This window comes from Haplochromis burtoni, unplaced genomic scaffold, assembly GCF_018398535.1.
Source record: "Haplochromis burtoni strain Fernald_Lab_line unplaced genomic scaffold, NCSU_Asbu1 Contig_57, whole genome shotgun sequence".
Taxonomy (NCBI): Eukaryota; Metazoa; Chordata; class Actinopteri; order Cichliformes; family Cichlidae; genus Haplochromis; species Haplochromis burtoni.
Window position 1 is genome coordinate 1,764,301 of NW_024582418.1, and position 23,863 is coordinate 1,788,163.

General features: G+C 38.9%; 1 protein-coding gene across 2 annotated transcripts in view; it reads right to left on the bottom strand.

The window, feature by feature from the left end:
• The window catches only part of cdh11 (cadherin 11, type 2, OB-cadherin (osteoblast)), an 87,532-nt gene that overhangs the window by 39,190 nt on the left and 24,479 nt on the right, over positions 1 to 23,863 (bottom strand). Inside the window, exon 2 of one of the 2 annotated variants that reach the window (XM_005922471.2) lies at positions 11,288 to 11,345. The exons of the other annotated variant lie outside the window; for it this stretch is intronic. The gene's annotated coding sequence lies outside the window, so the exon portion shown is untranslated. The remainder of the gene's footprint in view (positions 1 to 11,287; positions 11,346 to 23,863) is intronic. 2 annotated transcript variants of the gene reach the window in all.

Here is a 23,863-nt window from a genome sequence, read left to right on the forward strand (position 1 = left end):
AAACAGAAGTGGATGCAGAATGTGCTGCTTGCACCAACATCACAGCCCGAAGGCGACATTTGTCCCTTTTGTGTTCTCACAGATACTGTGTCATTGTTAGTTCTTGCCATGTTGGTGTCATTCGCCATGGTGTTTAGCCTCCTGACAGAAAACAAGGTGCCGTCACAGCAGAAAACTGTGTCACCTCATTGCTTTAAACTAAGTCAAAGCAACATCTCTTAATTGTTTTAGATTTGAATCATTTTAGGTTCACACAGTTTTTGCCCCGCTTGATTGGATAGTTAACTGTGACATCTGTGTTATAGATATGACAAACAATACAACTTCACCCCCATGTGTCATCATTGCACCATGTAAATTAACATTTAAGGTCTTGCCTGAGGAGGTCCACTCAAGGACACCACAAAAATACAACAGTTGACTGTTGCCAAAGCCAAACTATAACCACTGGACCTCTCTGTAACCCTGCACGCTATTCGAGCCAGATGTGATACATTTTTTTCCACATATATGCTGGGATGTGAAAGGGGGTCAAGGGAGGTTTAAAAAGAGATTTTCTCTTACTGTAAAAATCCACTCCTACTCTCCCATACAAATCAATCCCTTCACTGTGCTGTGGCAGACATAAAGCTTTGGACTGTAAAGTTTTTTTTTTCCTCCTTTCTTTTTTGTTGTAAACTCTGGCTCCTTGAAGTGACATATTCAACAAGGAGAGATTTGATAAGACAAAGTATAGATGAGATGAAACGGGACAGAGCAGGAGGGAGACGGAGAGAGAAAAACAGCTAACAGAAATAAACAGGGTTTGTGTTTGAGTCCAACCGTCGTTTGAATTTTACACAAACTTTTGAGATGCTGCAAATATTTAACCCTGCTATTATTATTTCTCCCCAAAATATGCAATACATTACTTAGACTACAAAGTGTGATTATATGGAAACTGCAGATTACTGAGTGAGAGCCAAAGAGGTGAGTGCACAGAAAGCTAAAAGGTACAAAGACAGAGAGTCAGTGTATTAAAGTTCACTTTGGGGATCTTATTTCGGTTACCGGGTCTTTGTGGTCTGTTAAAAGCTTAAAAACAGAGCGGTGCTGGAAACAGACACCTAGCGTTTAGCTCACACCACGAAACCTGAGGCTTAATTGCCTTTCAATTAGAGGAACTAATAGGTGTGCATGTGTGTGTCTGTGTGTGGTGAGGCAATTACAAAGAAAGAGCTCCAAAGCTTTCTCAGCATTCACGAAAATAGGTATTAATGAGAGGCTAACAACTCTCTCTCTCTCACACACACACACAAAGGACGCAGTCTTCGCTTTGAGTGTGTGTCTGTGCATGTGTATGTGTAGGCTGCTGATTTCTATTAAGCCGTTAGTGAGATTCAAGTGCTAATTACCACCCACAAGAGCCCACGTTTGCCATTTTCACACATGTGCACACGCACACACACTTGCTTTATGTACAGATCTTTAAAATCTTTAATCAACCACATTTCAACATCATTAATATCAAATTACTTGGAAAAGAATGAAGTAATGACTGTCCCGGCCCTATGAGATCCACAACGTGGATTTCTAAATTATATGCATTAGCTAATTGAATCATTATGTAATGGCGTTATGGTGCAGTTTATGTGATGCTTTCTTAACGCTTCTGCTTCATGAGACATTTGGCTTTAACAGAAAAGTCTGGGAAGAGAATGAAAGACATCAATCAAAGAGCAACAATTTGGATTTGATCTTGTGTGGCTTTTAACAAGCGAGTGGCACACAACACAAAGACCGAGCGTAAGACGCATGGAATGCTGCACAGACCACAATCCCTGACGCTGATAATTCCACAGTTAGAGGTGCGTGACACAGTGGAAAAACAAGCATCAATGCACCGCTAGTAGATTTGGTAAGGATAAACATTAGTCTCAACCAAATCCTGTCACCTGGTATCCATCTCTCTGAAGCTAATGTGCTTCTTGTCATGGAGCTTTGATAGGTTTTTGATGGAGAGAACAGTCTGCAGAGGTTCAATTTCCACAGTGAAGCAGATCTGTTTCCTCTTGGAAGACAAAAACATCTTCCGCAAGGACACTGATGCCATCGTTGGGAAAGAGCTGAGTCACTGTGAATGAATATGGGCTCATTTTGCTTTGAAGGAATTAAACAGTGTGGCTCTTGGGGAGCAGCTTGTAAGAAAAGGTCAATGATCTGAGGAAAAGATTAGTAATATGAGTTTTTCTTGTTCTTGTTTGCTCTGGTATTGCTCCAGGAAGCAAGAAGTTAGAATATACAATCACTTCTTTGTACCAGAGTGATTAAAAAAGCCTTGTAAACTTTCCACTTCTGCCATTTCTTGTTCTTGTCAGCTGTGCTTTGACTTGATCTTTATTTTTTTGTGAACTCTTCCCACGATCCTTGTGTCTGCGTAGCCAGAAAGCCATGCAAACGACACCAGAGCAGGACCATAAATTCAGCCACAGGCAGAGAGAAACCTGTTACCAATCTTCATCATCATTTGAAGATACAGCAGCCAAAGTGTCCAATCATTGCTTTATGGCTCCCAATAACACTTCTGCACCGGATGTCAGTAACAGGTTTATAGGGGTACAGCTGAGTCATATCTTAGTTTAGACCAATTATAGAGAAACATATTTTCGATGTGCAGACTTCTGAACGGTAGGTTGTTGTTGTTTCATCCTGTCTGTTTCAGTTTAGTTTTAAAGCTGTAGACAGCTCGTAATACTCGGAATATAGAAAGATATGGATCCACTTACTTTGTTGGCATTCTCTGTGTTTTGACAGTTAGCAGTAGCACAGTTATGTTCATTTAATGAATAAAATTAACTGAACTTAGAGGAATACATTGGAAGCTACAACAAAGTCATGGTAGCATGTGTTAATTTCAAGAATGAAATGAACAAAGCTGAAAATGAAGAAGAAAAACAATGTGCTGACAGCTCTGACATTTATATATATTTTTGGATTTTTGGAATCAGCTAGCTAGCATCTAATTAAGTCTGATTCACATCCACAGCTAATTTATTCTGTCAAAAGAATTTTAGTTCATAAAGATAACACTCAGTTTACATGAAAACATTTTTGTTTTGATTAGCATCCTCGTTTACTCCTTATCGTGTTAATTTGAAAACGATTATAAATCATGTGCAATCACAACATGTTTTCTGTGATGAGCGGAAGGTTGCGTTTTACATCGCTTCGACATCATGTTCTGTGCATTTAAACATACTCTGTTCTCTGCTGCTTTAAATCACTTGATTCATCCCTATCACGACAGCTGCCTTGTAGTTTCATAACCTGTGCTCATCAAGAGATAAACTGATTGCAACATACAACGAGAATTTCTCTCGCAAAGAGCTGATTGTGGTACCAATACAATTCTATTTTTTTATTTAGTTAGAAACATTCTTGTACATTAAATACTGAATCCATAGTTTTTGGGCACAGTGTAACAACAGCTGCTGCTGCTGCTGTCGACATCTTGCTTTTATAAAACAAGACAACAAATTTATAGAAGAAAAAATCATAACGGCAACATAAACAAAGGCGATAATGGGGTGAATGTTTCAGCAGGGTGCATCACTCTGTTGTTCCTGATTTGGCCTTTAATTTCATAAGGAAATCCTTCAGGGTGAAAAGAAGTTAATGACTCAACCAATCAACTCTCTCTGCTCTTCCAAATGAGCAACCAGAATAGACAGTAAAACAACGGGCGAGCTGATGAGATGCAGTTAAGCTCGAGGCAAGACAATGCAGTTCCAATTAGCCTGCTGACCACCGTTTATTGGCTATTGGTTTGCATGGGAATGCCCTCTTCAGGCTTAAACTTTATGTCCGAGTCCCTTTATTTCTGACATTGGGACTGTCTGTAAATACCTTGCAGTGACAACTGTGTTCCAATTGTCTTGGTAATCATTTAAACATAAATCCTTATGAATGTGGTTGAGAAATTAATCTTTAATTAAACAACAATCAAATTCTTCCTCTCTATCTCGCCCTGTCCTTCTTTCACTCTGCTATTGTTTCTTATTGCTTTTCTTTCTATATTTTCCTCTGCTTCGGCTCGCTACATCTGTCCCTTTTATTCCTTTCCTGTTTCAGTTTTCTGCCACAGTCCAGTAGGATCCATTGTGGCAAAATATAGCTTTGCAATACAGCTCCAGAATGACACTGTAATTACTGTACTCAGCCACAAAACATGAGCAGAGCCTCACAGGTTTGCTTCATTTTCATTTTTGTTTATCCAGTTTTTTCTTTTATCTCTCACTCAGGAAAATGGCTCCTCAGATGCAGCCAGATATTTCTCTCACGCGGCTATCAAACAGCCCCATTATTGTTTGCTATGTACACGCTCACATATGGTTTAAGGGATTGAAGTACTTCAAAAACAAGTCATTGAGGACATCTGTAGAGGTTTAGAGTTCACAGTCAGACACAATCTACATCACAAGAGATTCATGACACTGTCACTGTATCCTTTAATCAGAGAGCTAGGCAAAGATAAGACAGATGAGTGTGATGGCGGGGTGGGGGTGGGGTCATGTCAAGACTAACACAGAAAGAAAAAGGGACTAGTCAAGAAAAGCTTCTACTCATTGTAAGAATAGAAATACAAAATTACACAGCTGCTGGAATAGAAATGGAAAAGGGAGTAAACTTTGAGGAATGCATTAAAAAAAAAGCAAGCAAAACTGAAACTTTGTGCCTCTCGCTCTATCTGACTCGGTTTCTTTGTGTGTGTGTGGTTTCTTTTCTCCCCCCCACTAAATGAGGAGGAGAAAGAGAGACAGGGCAGGAAACGGTGGCGTCTGGAATCGATTTGAGGCTAAAGGAAAAATAAAATACTTTGGATTCTTAAAGGCTTGAGGAGCAGGGACAGATGACCGCAAAGAAATGAAGAAAGGTAGGAGAGAGAGAAGAGGCCACATAACCACAAGTTTAAAAGGAAACCCAACATAAAATAAGGGGATACAAAGCTAGCATAAAGGATTTAGACCACTGCAAAAGATCTCTGAGCTCACCATAAGTATAGTGGAAGAAAAACTTGTGTTGTGTCTTTAAAGCACAACAACACAAACAGTTATACAAGACATTTGGAGAACTGTGATTTACACTTATGTCTCCCAAAAAGTTGATTCTGTTCAGTGAAAGAAACGTTTGTCACTCTTCCAAGTGACTTCTTCAACAAATCTCCAACTTTGACAAGTTGGTGGTAGTGATAGAGTGCGAGCGAGTCAAAAAGAATGCGTATGTCCTAGGTTCTGTCACAGACTCCCGCAGCCGAGAAAGAAACATTAAAGGGTAAAATTGCTTCTGATATTAAGGAAACAGTAGAGAAAATATTTTATATGCACACACATGTTTAGGACACGGTATATAACTTGTGTGAAGGAAGTGAGGGTGAAGGTTGAATGGGACAGACTGCGAGTAACCTGAGACATTGCTGCAGTGCCTTGAGATTCACTTTAAAACCCATTTCACACTACAGCTGTAAAACTGTTTATTTTCTATCCAATTTCAACAGCAGTGTGTAAGCATCCAGCTCTTTACTGTGACAGCTTCTGTGATCCACACACATGCTGAGGTTTGTTTTGTGACAGGAGGATACAAACCGAGCTGAACAGGTGACAATGCAAAATGGAAAATAATAAACAATAATGATGAAATTTAAGGTAATCTTAAAGATAACTGTGCGCACGTCTTTGCAATAACTACTCTGCAATATTACTTTGAGTACCGTAGCTATAATGCATAATTTCATAGTTTCTGTATATTTCTTTTGAATTTTTCAGTAAGCAATCGTCAGTAAAGCTTGATCAATTTATCATCCGAAATTAGCTATTTGATGACCTCTTTAGATTGGTATTTATAACGGGTAATAAATCAAATTAAAAAATAAATAAAAGAAGAAGACAGGAGAAACACCATTCAACCATGCAGTGAGTTTATTTCGTCGACTAGAGGGCAGTCTTTGATGTTGATACATGCTTGGAATGACACAAACACAGCTATTGGCTGATCCGAGCAGAGCTGGTCAGAACATAACTAAGTAGATAAATTAATGCACATAATAATTTTAGGGAAAAACGTTTATGTTTTGTATGTTGAAAGAAACAAATACTGGTATCGGGCTTAAACATACTTCACAAGTAAGGACAATCTGTTTTTTTGTAGTTTGGATAATCATTTATCATGAAAAACACAATCAATGAGTTCGACTGGTAAAACTTTATCATTTTTTGAATGTGTGTTTTTAGTGGTACTGCATTATAACTTAATTTTATATGTATACAGCTGAAACTGTGAATCGGTACACTGCAGAGGACTACCGAAGCCGCCATTAACGGATCAGCAGGAAGCTAATTTATCTTATTAACAATGCTCGTTAAAGCGACCACAGCAATGAGTGCTGTTGTGTGTAATTGGCCCCGTGCAACAGTTACACAGCTGCCAAACAGTCGCAAATGGAGAACAAAGAGGCAGGTGAAAAGAACTAATACCGGCTTCAAGTCCACGAGAATCAAGTAGCATTATGAGGAAACAAATAATGCATAATGGTAAGAGAGAGAAATGAAGAGATCAAGTGAAATTGCCAAGCAGTAGGGAGGAAAAAAAAAAGAGGAAGAAAGAGAGCAACTGAGAGGGATTTGTGTCCAGCTAGGTTAGCCATGTGTGCTAGTGCTTTGGCAAGCTCAACGAGTGTTCCAGCATGATGAATAGAGACTAAAGATATTAGAATATGAGACAGAAAGAGAGAGATATCAAAGGGAGCCTGAGAGGATAGAAGGTGGAAATCCTCTTTTTTTCCATTCTTCCCCAAAGAGAAATGAGAGAGTTAATCCTCGGGGGCTTACATTTGTTTTTTTTTTTTCCCTCTCTATCTCTCTGTATTTCTGTATCTCTGCCTCCTGACATTTTCTTTGCTCCCTCCTGATTTTCACTTTGCCTCAATCTCATTCTCTGCTTGTAGTTCTCAGCTCTGTCTCTGTTAACAGTCATCCATATTTGCATCTCTTCTTCCAATCTTCCATATTCTTCTGTTGCTGAATTCCTCATTTCCCTGGATCCCTGTCTTTCTCTCTCTCATCCTTCTCTCTTCCCCTCCATCTCTCCGATTCCGTCCGGGATTTATGGGTTTATGATGCACGGTTTTGCACACATTTATCTGCTCATTCTTTCTGTTTCTTCTCACTCTTTTTTTTCTTTTCTTTCTTTTTTTAAATTTTTTTGCTCAGTTGTGTTTTGAGATGTGTGTTGATGCTTATAGGATATTTACATTCGATCTCTGCATGGTGTGCAGTGAAATGTAGTGACAGAACAAGAGAAAGAAAGCGAGCAATGAAATGCAGAGCTGAACAGCTCAATGAAGAGCTTTGCAAGTTGAAACAGTTGTAACAGAGCAGTGAATACAAATTCAGGACACAATAAAACAGATAAATGCCAAAGCGGAGTAGAATGGAATTAAAATGAAAAGCCATCTAAGGTCTGTATTTAAGGGATCAGGAAAAATCTATTTATCTGTCATTTAAAATCTAAATCATAAAACTATGCCTCTGTCCGTCTGCCCATCCCATTTGAGCCACACGTAATGGGCGATCTATGTTTTAAAAGCAATAAAAAAAACAAAAAAACACGACATTTGGGTCATAAGGTATTGTTTTTTTCTCTCGTTCTCGCAACAATCCAGTGCAGGTGGCTTTGTGATGGAAGGCTTGGTTGATCAAGCCGAGCCTGTAATCTCATATTGAAGGATAACTCCATTTCTTGCATCCTTTGAGCACCTAAAAGCAATTTCCCTCTCTTCCGAAATGCCATTTTCTCCTGATATTAGATCCCTTAAGCTTCAAAATTAAACATTGTTACCTGATGCAGTGTTCCCAAAGCTTTGATGATTGCATCATCACCTGTGTCACTATTTTATAAGCAATCATCAGTTGTCTGATTTTTCTCACAAAATCACACTGCAACAAAGAGGAACACCCCACTGCTCCTCAGTAAGAATTAGTAGGCACGCATTATTTGACCAACAAAGCTCTTTCTGTTTTTGTGTCTCAGCAAGCTCTCACACAGCCTTTATTATTTCACAAGATTATAGACAAGCAGGATTCATATTTTAAGGAACATTTAAGCTTATTTTTCTTTATTGCTGAAAATGCGTAGTGGCTGAAACTGCAGAAATCACATAACAAGTCTGCTGTGTCACTGGGAAAAAAATGTCATAAATTGAAATGAGCAATTATGCCATTTGCTGAATAAATCAATTCACACACTCGTTTCATCATTTGTCACTTAGAGTGTCATCCAAAGGGGATAAAAAGCCCTCTCACTCTCTTCTAAAGCTGAGAAAGTCTGTCTCCAGGACTTCTGATACATCTTCATCAAGCTTGTTTTCAGCAGTTAAGCTGATAGTGTTATTCAGAACACTCACCAACAGTTTCCATAAAACTCAAACCAAGCAAATCCACTACCATTACTCAACTCAAACCTTCAGTATTTTGCTATTTTAGTGTGCAATATGGAGCAGCTTGGATAAAGATATTTGATTTTGAACTTTTAGTTCTTAGTACCAGTCAAAAGTAGATTTCAGGTGTTTACTCACTACTTACTCACATCTCAAACTGTCACTGTTGCAGCTCAGTAGATCTCGGGAATAATTTATTTGCATGCTAGCTGTTTGTGTTTTTCTGCAGGCTGGAATAGGGGTGTGCCTTTAAACTCTTCAGGTTTAGTATTTTATTGATGTGTGATTTTCTATATCTGGTTCTCAATCAGTCAGACAGCTGGATAATCAATACTGGTAGAGGACATTAAAACTCTGCGTGTGTGTGTTTGTGTAAATCCGTGGAAAGAAATCTTCTTGTCCCGAATTCCTGCTTCTTATCTGTCCTCCCAGACCCCCATCAGTGTCACATTTTAAAGATATATGAGCCTGATAGTTAATGAGTTTTAACAGCATTTTGCAGCTCTACTTTACACTCCCGGGAATGGCTTATCAGTACTGGGTTACACCTACCGCTGACTCTATGCTCACTGTGTTAGCATTTATATTTTTCTCTGTTAAGAGCACAATTTGTCTAACTTGTATGGCTTCTTTTAAAAGCAATATGTTAAGACTTTCCTTCAATCACACATTTGAGCTCTTTTGAGGAAAAAGGGAAATAATACATAATAATAATTGAATTAATCAGATGTCAGATGTACAGCTTCTGGTTGTTTTTGGGTGGTAGATCCTTGTATTTGTTGGGTGACATAATTCTCTTTGAATGATCATGAGCTCATGGCTTTTAAGATCATCCAGATCAAATGTCTATTATACCCAAATGCACAACTCGTATAGCAAAAATGCTGAGAAGTGCAATCATGAGCCCACTGGTGCACTTTGTGTATTGTAAACAGCAAATCAGATCATTACTTGATCAGAAAACTTTATAAATACATTGCGATGTAGATGTTTTGCAAAATTACGCTATTGTTTTGAAGGAATTCCCACTTCAATATTTCATTTTGGGATTGTTACACTGTCACTGGACCTCATCTGCAATGATGCTGTTGTAAGCATTATAGTTTGTTAGTTTCTGCTTGAAAAATATGCATTTGAGTCAAAGAATGCGCTTCGTGTAAACAAAGCCAAAGTATACATCAACAGCTTAGACTCTCATGAGAAATCCCAACTAATACTTGAAACTACAACGTGTCTCATTGAACCTAAAACAGTTGTGCTGACGATTGTGCAGCAGAAGTTTGCAGCTCTGCTGCCTGACAAGATTAATTCTCCCAAGCCTCAAGCCTTTGGATGAGGCAAAGCTCTGTGGCTGCACTGGCGGTAAGCTGAAATAGAGTGTAATTTAGAAACTATCTCCCCGTATCATAAAAAAGCAAAACGAGTGAAGAGGGAAAATGAATGCTAGTCCTAATGTCCTGCTTTCTCTCTGTGTGAAACTGGTATGGAATGAGAAAAAAAAAAAAGCAACTGAAAAAAATAGCCCAGGGCAGCCACATGCGTGGACATATAGCCATATAAAAACAGAATAAATTTGTTTTTTTCTTTTAGAAGGAATAGGCTGAGAGAGAGAGAGAGAGAGAGCGAGAGCGAGCGAGTAAAAGAGACCTGCGTGTGACCTGAGAATCTTTCAGATACAAGTTTTAGTGCAATTTCAGGTTTTTTTTATTTTATAATGCTGAGGCACACATTGTGAGAACCCTGTCAATAAATTGTCATAGTGACAGAAGAGGTCATCTGGATATGTGTCTTCTATTATAGAAAGTGTGCTCAGATGCTGATTTAGAGGTCAAAAGGTTAAACATCCAATCAGTGCACAGCATAGCTAAAACCTTTTGAAACCAAGGCTCATAATGAGTTATAAGCATAATCAATAGTTGTGACTGGAGACACTGTTCATTGGAAGCCACAAAGCAAATTTAAGCAGATTGAGATGAAGGAAAAACTTTATGTCCAGTTTTAAAACCCATACAGACCCTGTGGTCCAGTAATAACAGAACAATTGGTTTATCAAATTTAACTTTTGAAATTTATCGTTTTCCTTAAAAACACTCCAAATAGGCCTTTTTTACCCTGAACATGTAAATGTTTTTAAGCCATCAGGCTTCTCAAATTGCTTGCCCTTCATCATCCATGGCATCTCAGTTCTTTTAGGCTTCATCAAATAATTCAAGCATTTGTTTTTATTGTTTTTGGGTCCTTCTGCATATTTCTCTTTTTCCCGTCTGCAGCCTGCAATTGAATGATTAGACTGTGCCATTCTGGAATCGGCTTGTCAGCCTGCTAGCCACAGATAAGCACATTCACGATCGATTAGATCTGCCTTTAATCTATTCAACTTTTTCCAGGCAAATAGAAAAATGCTTAGTATGGAAGATGTGAGGTGTACGATACAGTGACTTTCAGAACATGTGCCCAAAGGGCAAATGCATTGTAAGCTACATTTTCAGGCATGAGATCACATTAAATATGAATTTTTACAAGTTCTCCTTAACAAGCTGCTGAAGGCAAATACAAGCTAAACATTTTTGAATAATTTTCTACTAATCATGAAGGATGGGGATCATTACTGAGAGAGATGGAGGCAAAACTGCGAAATGTCTAAATGAAAGAAAGAAAAGAAGATGGGAAGGGTGGAAAATTAATGGAAGAGCGCCAGTTAAATGTAATGCTAAACAGGCTAGTGGGGCTGATGTCTTAATGGCACTCTACAGGCCTTTTGTTTTAACACACAAACACACAGACGTACACAATAGAGAAATAAATGTCAGGACGCACCTTTAGCTCATCACTGTGTTGAATACAAAGGCTTTGTTTCCCGTTAAGTGACAGAGATCTGCCAAAAAAGAGAGAGAGAAAATTTACATTATTAAGATGTAAGACCCGCCATTTACCGGAGAGAAAGGAGCTGAAAGACATTACATATTATATTGCCATGATGTAATTAGATATGTTTTCATTAGCTGTGCTGCATATTTCATCACATTGTGCATCAACGTATAGCTCAGGAGAAAGAAAAAGAGGATGCACAGCAGAATACTGATGAGAAAAAAGGCAGAGAAGAAATACAGAAGTAAGAAGTTGAACTTGTACATTTAAAATGTGCCTTTTGATGAAGCATAACCCAAAATAGTCGTTATTAATTTAAGCGCTCCACAAACAAACTTCTCCTAATCTTTACATGCTGAGAGTTTATTGCTGTTGCCCTTAATATATCCTGAAATATACTGCAACTTGTGGCTACACATGGATGGAACGAGTAAGCGTAAATTAAACATGCAATTCAGTTGCTGACTTAGCCACTTCTGTTCTAAACCATTGCCTGTATGTACAGTGCACCAGCCTGCAGCTGGTTTATGCATTAGGGTTAGTATTCCTAAAACTTTGACCATAAAGTGTGATGTATGAGCACAGAGCAGACACACTGCACTTGCCTAACATTACAAACGAGTAACCAAGATCACTCAGTTCAGGTTTTACAGTTGTGTTCGTGAATTATTGCAGTTTATATGCCAAGGGGGAAAAGGGGGGGGGGGGAACCCCCCGAAACATGGTTGGACAGCCCAATCTCACTTTAAGGTCATCAAATACTGTAAAAAAAAACAAAAACAACAGAAACCCCCACCCCCCAAAAACCCTCCAAAACGAAACATGGAAGCTTGCGAGGTGTCCTTTGCTGTTGTGCCATTAAACATCCCCTGCGGCAAATGGTGAGCCTGGTCCCATTCCCAGTTTGTTACATATGGGTTTTTGTTCAAGACCTGTGACATTTAAATGCACTGCTTTCAGGTAATTTTTCCAGCTACATGGATCATTTTGTAAAGACGGTTCATTTAAACCAGACCACAGCAAGTGAAAACAACGACAAACACAATGCAAAGCACTAAGCTTCTAAATGTGACAAACTAGTGATTTATGCCACTGCCAACTGTCCTGCCCTTTTATGCAGAATTTGTTGCTCTTTCAAACAACACTGTTAGATCCCTGCATTCAGTATTGCTGGATCCAAAGCACCGACACCGAATCTTTGTGACTCTGGCAGCTTCTTACACTGCAGCAATATTTGACACCCTGGGATGAAAACACATTGAGATAGGGGCGTGTCTTTGTTACTGTATAACCAGAATAGAGGTCTCCAAGCCCATGGGCTGGACAAAACAAAAATTGCTATGATGCACTAACTGAAAAAAAACCCCAAACCAGTAATGACTTTATTATATACTTATAAGTCTTAGTTGTTTAGCCATAAGCTCGTTTAGCCTGGTTGTTGTTCAGTCTTGTTGCTACAGGCAACTAAGCCCCTTTATTATGGGCCTGTTTCTCTAACAGTTTCCCTCCTCAGAACATTAACCGATAAGTGTTTGACATATTGATTACTATAATGCACAAATGGATGGAAGCTACATCATCATTGTAGCTTCCATCCATTTGTGCATCAGTCCTCTTCCACGTATCCAATTCATGTTCATAGTTGGGCGTGACCCTATCCCAGCTGTCACTGGACAGGAGGTGGGGCACACCTTGGACAGCTTGGCAATTAATCTATATAGCTAACACAGAGAAACAGACAACAATTCACGCTTATATTCACACCTATGCCTAATTTAAAATCACCAATTGATCTAACATGCATAGCATGCAAAATCCCCACACAGGCTGAGAGAGAACCCATGAGCCTCAGCCGGCCAGTGGATTCAAACCCAGAACCTTCTTGCTGTAAAGCAACAGTTCTAACAACTCGCTACTGTTCCGCCCCCGCTTTTTTTCTATCCTTTATTTCTTTTATGTTATGTTTTAATGCAGACACACTCCAATGGAAGCATCAGGGGCAACTTCTGCCCAAGGATACTTTGACATGCAGACAAGAGGAGCTCAGGATGAAAACAACCTCCTAATCAATAGATGGCCTGCTCTACCTGCTGAGCCACAGCTGCTCTAATATTTGTATGACAAACAAAAAGTCATGACGTGAGTGTAGGGCAGCAAGTCACAATATGCGATGTCTCTTTGAGTTTTAGGCCAAAAGGTAGCAAGATTGAAGATCAGAACTGGTAATGAATGGTTTTAAGGAAATGCCTTTATGCATCCACTGCATTCCCACATCACCTGAAATGTTATCCGAGCAGGGAATTGAATGGGAGGTGCTCTTGCCTCTGTCAGAAACCAGCACTGAGAAGCCCTTGAGCAAACTACTTAACCCTGGTCGGTCCCAGTGGAGCTGCTCCAGGCCTGTGCTGGTGCTGAGTGGCTGTACAGTGCAATTCCCCAACATGAGTGTGAAGCAGAGTGTTGCTGAAAATGAAAATTAGTGATTTGTGCAAGCCTTCATGGGTGAATAAGGGTGAAAGCCAGTAGAAAGCAGTCCAGCAACATTAAATTTGTTCCTTTCCATCTAGTAATTATGTGGGTGTGATGGCACATGGGTTAAGAGATGAAGAAAAATACTGCGAGGGAGATATTTTATAACGTAATAGCTAAATATCAAAAGGCCAAAACTGCCTTTATCTTCAGTGCCACAATTCTTTTATCCACATCTTAATAAATGTGCAGTGAGAGATCACACAGCTCTAAGGACCGAGACACTGCAATAATTAACTGCTCCTTCATATTTTTTTCACAGGAACAAAAGATCAGTACATGTAGCTTAGGAAGAAAATGTGTAGAAGAAATGTAGTGCACCTGTTTAATGATGTTTTCAGCTTAACATTTGTTTTGTAAATTAGACACACGGATAAAATGTTGGTGCCTTGAAAGGTACCGGTGGTTTGAGCTTACACAATGACCCGTATAACCATAAAGGATATCACTTTATCCTTTGGGGACCAGTAATGCACAATGGTGTGCTTAATGTGGTTCGATCACAATAATTACTTAATGGAAAATTCTGTTTGGGGGCAAATTTTATTCTTGTTTGTTCAAGGCTGTTGAATAAGTCGCGCAAACACTTCAAAATTCGAAAATACTTTAATAACATAACACCGCTGCTCATATGTCAATCATTTGTCGCTAAACATCGGATTTTCTTGTTTGCATTACGTGAAAGTGACAGCAGCGGCACTATCAAAAGTTACAGCACCATCAACATCCTCAGCATCACATGACATGCCACAAACACCATCATCGGCAGAACATAACAAATCATCATTATTCAGTGTTGGTAATATTCCTTCTGCATAAATCATTATAGTGATATCATTAGAATCATGTAGCTAATCGACCTGCTTTGTATGCACAGAACCGGCTCCTTTCACCTTGTTAAAGAAAAATGGATTTTTGTCAGAGTATTATGAGCAACATGTGCTGACACTGCACATGTACTTATAAGCAACAATGGACTACATTGTTAATAACACCAGGGGTACCTTTAAAATGAGGCATGCTTTCTGAAGCTTTGCACTAATCACTATTGTGTGATGTCACGGTGGAAATTTATACCAATGGCAATTGTGCTATTGTTATCATTCTCCAGCTAAATCTGCCTGCTTTATATGCAGAGACGATTGAGCTCAGTCCAACCGTAAAATGACAGCTCGTTATGTGAGGGAAAATGGATTTTACCATGTTGTGGTATTGCTAGGGACCCTGAGACAATACTATCAATACTGTCACATTTTGAATTGGTTCTTGTGTGAAATGTGAAATGCTTGAATAACGGCCTATTGATTGGTAGGCCACTGCCAGCAACTCTGTTGTGTACATGTTTGACTGCATGCACACAACCTCTAGAATGTGATAATAGTTTGTATTGATTTATTTTGATGAATTGCATTCATTTCTGAAAAGTGATTTTTCTGAAGATAAACACAAGGGGAATCTAAGAAGGGATCGGCAATAAATAATACCCAAGAAAGAAAAAAAAACTTTGAAAGATGATATGATGACGATCACACTCCAACATCGTCTTTGATGTACAGATTGTGTATTTTGATCTTAATTAATGCAAACTACATGGTCTGCATGCTTCCTGTTAGTACCGTTCAGTGCCTCTATGAGGATCTAAGCTACTTGTTTGCTCCGAACACATTTTTAGGAATGTGGTTGTGATATGTTGCCGTATGATTCCTGTTCTCTTTAGTTAAAACAGAAAAAAAAACATAGACATGAAACAGCGTGGACTGCAGCTGTCAGCAGGAGAGACATTATTTAAGGATAAAGACATTTCTCAGTTCCCCATTACTCCAGAAAATAACCACAAGTGTATTTTAATGTGTTTTTTTTTTTTACTGGTCTGCAAATGCTGTAGCCCTGTCAAACTGCTCAAATAGACACAAACAATATTTGCACACACACGTGTCATGTACAAATGCAGACAGCTTAAAATCGAGTCATCAGTGTTGTGTCTGTCATTAGCTAAAAGGCCTCAAGCTGGAGTGAAACCAGAATAATTATTCTGATTATAGTCCTCTAGCTGAGCTCTATCCAAACACATTATACTCCCCCAGATTAAAATCTGGTGTTTCATGTGGTTTCTAAATCAAGATGTTAGGATTTATTCCATGATAGCAGCCAACTGGAATCTTAGCATTACAAAAGTGGAGGAAAGACCGATTTTATGTAGTCGTATAAAAGCAACCAACAATTTTTGATATTTTGTCTGGCCAGGAGATACACATTGAAGGTACTATTTTTTACTGTCTGACTCTTCACATAGCTATTGCTCTCTGGCTTTATAGGGCAGTGTAACAGATGACCTTTACATGGGGAAACTCTGCTACAGCTGAGGAGCCTGAAGACATTCCTGACTCAAAGTTTAAGAAGCATTTTGACAGTAATGGATGTATTGAGAAGGGGTTGTCATTTCAAACTGCCCTGGAATACAAACCTTCCCCCCCTCTGGCACTCATTAAAACAGCTTAAAACACCAATGAAATGTAATAATCATATCTCATGTCAGCAAATGGGTTTGTGTGAGACAGTGATATGCATGAATGTGAGTGAACACGGCCTTGTAACTGCATGTGTTCACAAGTTTGATGCTGTCAGGATGACTGCAGTGAAATGATGCAAGCAGAATGTGATAGCGGCTTTGAGGATCAGCACAGTGGACGCAGCTGGTCGCCGTGCACGCACACACTCACACACACATATATACCCACACACATTGGCAAGGACTGATGGATCCCAGCTGTGTCAGTATTATACATGCACCAGTGTGCATTCACAGGTGCATGCGGACACAGGCAGGCCCACATAAACTCATGACACTGTATGAGTGCATAAAAGTTGATGATGCATTATCATATAGTGGTCAGCGCACACCTAAACATACACGCATGCTCATTTGCTGAAGCAAAGGGTCAGACAGGCTAGATGCCTGTCCATATCTGGCATCCTATTGTAAAATAAATACATGCTTTTGTTTGAACTATATTGCCCCTCTTTATATACACTCTTTCAACTTATTTTTGGTGCACAGTTCCTTTTAATAAATTTTATCTTCAGGCAGGTATCCTCCTCCAGCTCGCCTCTACCTCCTCCACTTCCTCACACCTCCACTCTGACTCATTACTGAGTCTAAAATAAAACGCACAGGAGATGCAGGTGCAAGTGGCGGCAGTCATTTTGCAGGGGATTGGTTGGTAACTATAGGTCTATTTTTTATCTTTGAGCTCAGACGGCCTGCTCCTACTTCAGTGCTACTCCTACAACACTTGCTCTAGACAGTCGTGCATTTTCCACTTGTCTGAAAACACTTGTTTCTTTGTCAGCTACTCTGAATTATCTCTGTAGTTAGATAAGCCAGAAAGGCTTTATTTTCTCCATGTCCAAAAGCAAGAACGTGTCCTATGTTCAGAATTTAGATTTTCACTGGCTTGAAGTTATACTGAGCTAATGCACAGCAAATCAATCTTTTGACTCTGTAGTTGTTAACACTAATTTATATGCCATGCTGCAGAATATCAGAGCTTTAAATTCCATTTATCAAACAATACAAGTACATGTTAGAGTGCATACAATTAAATGCATATTTAAAATTCAGCTGCTGAACAAAGCTAAAATCACTGGAAAACTCAACTCAGTGCTAACACTAAATCTGCAGAAGGTGTGAACAGCAGGCGCAGGTGTAAGGTCACTGTTAGACATGTTGATACCGTCTGCTTTTAAAAGGAGAGTTTGATCTTAACAGTCATGACAAGATGGAGAACTGTGTGGTTTCAAGAGTATTGATTTTTTTTTCCCCTTCAGAGCCTCTAATTGATTTATTTTTACATTCTTAAAGTATGTAGCAAATCTTTTCTTCAGTAATACTCTGAAAAACCATTAGGACCAAGTACAACACCTGTAATGACTTTTTCCTCAAACACCATACATTGCATGCACAATTACAAGTTCACAAAATGCATTAGTTTTCCACCAAAGTGGGCAAACTGCTCATCCCTGTCTGTAAAAATGTGCTGCTCTACCAGGCTGCACAAGCAAATTGTCACTGTGTCTTAATGACACTGCAGGTTCGTTACGTGACATGGAAAGTCTACAAGGACACTTGTCCTGTGAGCTGATTTTATTGCCTAGACTTTGTAATTACATTTCAAGTCCATGGAGCACTGGCAATTTGATGGCAACATACTGTAGATGGGCAATTTGGCTGAAACCTGAGCTATCAGTATTGTCTTCGGAGATGCTACATTGATTCTGCCCTCCTATTTGATTTTGTACCTGGGAGAAAGTACAAAAACCTATTTTAAAGTCATTGTGTTCCTCACACTCAGCATTTCAATGCTTCTTCATTTTCATTAATGTACAGAGCCTTAATTAGCAACTGCACATTTGTATTTGGACTAAATGGTTTTTGCTCTGTGTATATCTGTTGTTTCTGCAGGTTTCATTGGATTAGTCTTTCCTCCTTTCCATTTATATCACAGATTAAATACAATAAGGAAGGTATAACTCTCATTTTACTAATCAAAGATAATTATGTGTAAATGTGGAGTGGAGGATATATGAAAGTGGGACACCAAGCAGTTCGAACAAAGTTTCATTTGGTAATGCCGTTTATGATAGACCTCTAGTTTTTTTCTGTATTCTAATTTTGTATTGTACTACTAGAATATATTATTACTATAGCCTGACCAGTATGTCAGTGTAACTGGTTTACTGGCTAGCTATTTGCTGATATGTTGGTTTTGGCATTTATAACAGCCAACAAATGAAAATCAGAAAAGGTAGAGACAAGGGAAACATGCTTAATAATAATAGTTTTATCAACACAAGAGGGCAACATGTTTGGAACACGACAAAAACTAAAAGCAACTGATCTAAGCAGAGTCAGGTAGAGTGTAGACAGGTAATGCAAGACTTGTAGCATTAAAACAAGAATATCTTTAACCTTTCTTGCCATATTGCTTTAGAAAAAACGTAAAAAATAACTACACATAACATAATATCATGGAAATCTGTTTGTTTCATGTGTAGGAGAGAAATAAATTGCCGATATATTGGATTTTTAGGCCACCAAATATCTGAAATCATGTGATTTTTTTAAAAATAATATTTGCACATTGCTAATTCCTAAGCAACAATATAACACTAGGACAATGCAAGGCTTTCATTACATGTTCTAGTTGCATGAAGGCAGAAAACAAGTCATTGTGGTCTTTTGCTAGGTGGTTGCCAGGCACCTTGATGGCTAGAGGTTTGCATAATTGAGGTTTTGTGGATATAAATGAGAAGTTATTATCTATGATATAAATATGTTATTTTTACAAGGTGTTATAGTGTTGCTGCTTTTATAAAAAGGTTAAGGTTCTTTTAGCCCATTACTAACAGTTTGCTTGGCAACATGCTGTCATCATCAAGATCAAGATGTGCATGTGTGCCAAGTTTGGTTTCTCAACTCTTGATCGTGTAGGAAAAGTTGGCAGACAAAGAAGCTCAAACACAGACAAAGATTTTTTTTTATATTATAGTAAGATGTCTGTAAAACATTGATAAGGATTAAAGTAAAAAATTATAAAATTAGTCGGTGAGTAATTAATTCACATATTTTTTGGTTTATTTTGTTCTGTTGTTTTTGGCAGTTTAATAAAATAATAATACCTGCATACTAAAGTATCCTTGTGAGGCTTTCAGATCATTCTTATACAGCAACTCAGTTCTCACAGAGCTGACAACGCTCACCTTCAAGTTGGCCTTCTTTTTAATTTCAACCACACACACAAGTTTCTCAGACTCATCCTATGTGTTAGTGACACTCTCTAGTAACAGATACAGACTCAGTAGGTGGAACAAATGACCAACCATGTGGTCACATCATTATTGGTTCCATTACTGGTACCAATGCAGTGACGTTCAAAAGTTACACTCTAATTTTACTCTGCATCTATGTGCAAAGACTGTAATCTAAATGCAGCGAGTACTTACACAAGCAATTAATGAAGATGTGTTATAGTGACAATATGAGTGAAGGGAGAGATACATTGCAGGTGACTTGCTGACTTAGAGAGACAGAGAGAAATGAGCAACAGTCATTTAACTGACAGGCTGAGAAGGAGGGATGAAGAGCAAAGGAAGAGAGAGGTGGTGGATAAAGAGAACTCAAGAGAGAAGAGGAGAAGAACCCAGGAGGGGGAAAAAATGCTTTTTACATATTCAGTTCTGCATGGCTGGACCACTTATGTATGTATGTGCACACCCAGTTATGACTTGCCTCACTTGTCAATGATTTTCATTTAGATAGTTTGTTATTGTATGACACGCTCTCTTACTCATATAGCAGTTCAGGCACAAGCTCACACACAAATATGTACTCGCATGAATATATGATAATCTCTCACAAAACCAGCTTGGCAGTGTGCAGTTACTCGTTAAAGTCTGTTTGTGGCATATAAAACGATCAGCCAACCTCAAATCTGATTTAAAAATGAAAGTTCGCAATCATATAGCTTCGGCTGACACAGCATCACACGTGTAAACATATGGCAACATGACATCCACAGATATCTGGCAACAGTGGGAAGGAAAAACTCCCTTTTAACAGGAAGAAACCTCTAACAGAACCAGGCTCAAGGAGGGGCAACCATGTGCCTCACCACACCCCATGGGGTAAGTGGAGGAAGACAGGACAAAGATACAGTGTGCCTTGAAAATGGCAAGAATCCTTCAGTAGCCACTCATAAGTGCATCCAAGAAAGGCTGCATAGTTTAGTAGTCAGCCTACTTTGGTGGTTATAGGTGTAACATTCAGTATATTTTGACTTAATCAACTAGTAAATAACATAAATAAGAATATGTGAGATTCTGTGGGTCATGCGCCAAATATTCCGGTGGCCAATACAGTGCCCTGAAGAGTAAGAACATTGCTCTGCTCCCAGAACAGCAACAAAAGCCTGTCAGCTTTTCCATCAGTTTCAAACCCAAGGAAGTATTTATGCCTCACTAACTTTTAAAGTAAGCAAAAGTAGCAAACACTTGAACGTAATATGTTATTCAATCACTGTGTTTTTTGTTCCCTAAAATGCTTCTCACAGAAATTGTGTAGTATGCAAATACATAATTAACTTGATCATGTAGGTATTTGTTTTCTTTATGATGATTGCTGGTCTGATATACTCAGCCCTAACCCAGCTTTTTATTTACCGCTCCATCACGTGGGTTCATGTAAACACAGGCTATCATTGTCCTGCCCACTAATTAATGAGTCCAGTCAGAGTGCTGGATGCCTGCACGCGCATTCTGCCTCCTCAGAGAAAACCGCAGACAGCCCCGTGAATCACTGCATTCAAATAGTCTCATGGTAAAAGAGCAAAAATGATTGAATACCAAAAGGAGAAATTCATGAGCCTGGATGAGCGATGATAAATGTATTAGCACCAGATGACATTTCCATCACTACCTCATCGATCACCTAGGGGACATTTTAAATTGTGGCCCGTGTGTGCGTCTTTGTGTGTGTGTGTGATATGCAGAATCAGACTGTTTAAGAAGTGTGCCCCTACTAAACACACGCACGCATTGTGACAGATATGGGTGCAAAGAAGATGTGGAAATTTGAGATTGCTACCGTGACCCTGATGTGTATGTGCCACAGAGTTGTCTTAATTTTTTATACCTATTCACACCTACTCCTCTTACGATGTGGAGAAACTTCCACACATTGCAAAGTGGCTGAAACTTTGTACATGCAGCTGAATACACAATCACTCTGATCATATATTCTGCTGTTGTTTGCAAAATTTTTCCATGCATGCAAATGAAAGATAAAGGTGCATCTAACTCATGACAAGGAATGTGATCTGCAGATGATAGTCAAACAGTACTTTGAGAGCGATGGGAGATTGCATCCTCCTCCGATGCAAATCCCCTGTTTGCAATTTTTGAAGCTTTAGATTTTGATCTGATTATGTAGGTTATTCCTTTGCCCATGCTTCACCTTTTACCCAAATTTTATGAAATTCAGCTTGGTAGTTTTTGTATAGGCTTGCCAACAGACACACAAACAACAATGACATTTCCCCACTAAGACAAGATGCGGAAGCATGAAGCTTTCTAGCCACAGGATGAGTTTGAAACAAGGTGCAAATGGCTCAGTAAATCTGGCTCTCACTGGCTCTCCACTCTGGCCTCTCTCTTGTTCTTTTGGTCTGTCTCTTGGTATGCAGCGACCACTCTCTTGCAGCTCAGACTCTCTTATCTAAATCTCCATTCAGACTGAGAAAGAGACAGAGCTGGGGAGAGAGAGTCAGAGATAGATAATACAGGTCACTCTCCAATGACAACTCTAAAAGGCATCTGGGGAGAGGAGAGAAAAGGAGAGCAAGGGAGTGAAAGGGGAAAAAAGAGCTGCTGCAAAACGTTTTATGGATTTCTGTTCTAAGCTGAGACCATGGAAAACATGCAGACTTAATAAGTAGCTTGATATGAAAGTTAGTGTACATCTGGTGATTTTCCAGGCTCACAACGTCTTAGCCATTTATTTTAAGATCCGCTGAAAGCCTGTGGCATTGATAAATCAGCAAAAATATCCACCCCGTGCCCGAGTAATGGAAAGCTAAGCTGAGCAACCATGAACAGCATTAATGCTTATCAATGCAAGAAGGAATTTGTGCCTTTTGTATCTTTTGTCATTTTGATGCCATAAATAAGTCCTCACTCATTTTGCAGCAGTGCTGTTTTCAGTTGTTTATTCCTTTCATAAGGTCATTTTAGTCATGTTTAATTTACCACCAAAGATACGTATAAGTATTTTTATGACATCTGTTTTTTTCTCTCTTACTCGTCGCACCCTGTGTGTTGAAAGGGAAAACTTTGTCAGTCATTTCTCAAAATAGCTGCTGATCATAATGTCAAGCAGAACCAGATGGCCTGCTTGCATAATCCTGTTTTCATTGGTAATTTTCATTTTGCAGGCATCTGTAAAAAGTGTAATAGTCTAGCATGTAAAGAAACAGAGGTTGCAGATGTAGGTGTATAACTGGGTGTGTGCCAATTTTAAATGTGCAACAAAACGTATAATTGAACTATCCCGACCATAATATTCTGAGAAAGGTGAAACTGGAAAGTCATGAGCTGCGCTGTGACAAATTGTGTTATCTTGAATGTTTACAGGGTATCGTGGTGGCATCAGAGCTTTTATTGTTTCCTGTCAGTTTCTATCATATAAACAAAAACTTTATTCTTATGTCATCAATCATGCTGAACGTTGAACTCGATGTCCTAAACATAAATATTTACACTTCATATTATACTATGCTTCAAAACAGTGTGCACACACACAGTTTATACTATTCACCACCATCCACCCCTACCCCCTATTTTTAATCTCCTCTTCTCTCATACACATGAAAACGAGCTGATGTAAAGTGGAACTGATACCTAACGCTACACGTAGACACTAATATACATTCAAAGAGACACATACACACACCCGCACTATTTTTGAGTTATGTTTGGTACTAATCTAGAGAAGTAGTAGAAATGAGAAAGGACCATTAGATGCATAGATGTTTGTTCTATAATTCAGCTGCTCACTGCAGCACAGCTGAGTTGGACGGCGTTTATAGACGTTCATTTATCTCTCCTGATTACTTTCAATCTTCTCTTTACTTTACCTGCTTTTCTCTGCATCTCTGGCAATACTTCTCCTCTGTCTCCCGCTCTTTCTTCTAACCTGAGGCAGGCAGTAAACTCCTAACTAAATTGAATTTGGCATGTTCTCAAACTGCTGTCGAATATAGTGCTGGAAGCAAATGCCAGTATTTTCATTGCTCCTCCAGATCTTTTCCTATAATGATGTCTGTGCCACTGAAGCAACTTGGAAGTTGCAGTGAGAGCTATAACACGACTAGCCAGTTCCTCAAAGACAGAAATCAGCATATTAGAATCAGACAAATTCAAAAACACAATGATGAACACAGA